At 67.6% G+C, this 444-nt stretch overlaps 1 protein-coding gene across 1 annotated transcript in view; it reads left to right on the forward strand.

The window, feature by feature from the left end:
- The first annotated feature begins 258 nt into the window (after positions 1 to 258).
- The window catches only part of CUNH19orf57 (chromosome unknown C19orf57 homolog), a 2,595-nt gene continuing 2,409 nt past the window's right edge, over positions 259 to 444 (forward strand). The window contains exon 1 of the mRNA XM_017729442.1: positions 259 to 406. The gene's annotated coding sequence lies outside the window, so the exon portion shown is untranslated. The remainder of the gene's footprint in view (positions 407 to 444) is intronic.

Raw genomic sequence — 444 nt, forward strand, 5'->3', positions numbered from 1 at the left:
CCCACCCCCCCCCCGCCCCACCCCCGGCCGCGCCCCACAAGGCCCAGTCGCCCCTTTCCCCCCCTCCCAGAGCACCCCACAATGCGCCGTCACCCCCCAGCTCTCCGCCGGTGCTCCGCTGCCCCTCACCCCCCGATCCCGGTGACCCCGGCGATCCCGGGTGATCCCGGTTTATCCCGGTTTATCCCGGTTTATCCCGGTTTATCCCGGTTTATCCCGGTTTATCCCCGCTGCTCCCCGTTTTCCTCACTCACTTCCTGCTCCGTCGGTCGCTGTCAACACCCCGCGCTTTACAGCACCGCCGTCGCAAAAGCCGCTGTCGCAAAATCCCCTGCGGTTGCGTCTCGCTTGGAGGCGCGGGAGGAGAACTGTAACTTCCGGCTCGCCGGGAAAAGGCGGGAAAAGTGTGAGGGGGCCCGTGGGGGGGGGGGAAATCGGGTGGAA

This window comes from Corvus brachyrhynchos, unplaced genomic scaffold (genome assembly GCF_000691975.1).
Source record: "Corvus brachyrhynchos isolate BGI_N302 unplaced genomic scaffold, ASM69197v1 scaffold721, whole genome shotgun sequence".
NCBI classification, from domain to species: Eukaryota; Metazoa; Chordata; class Aves; order Passeriformes; family Corvidae; genus Corvus; species Corvus brachyrhynchos.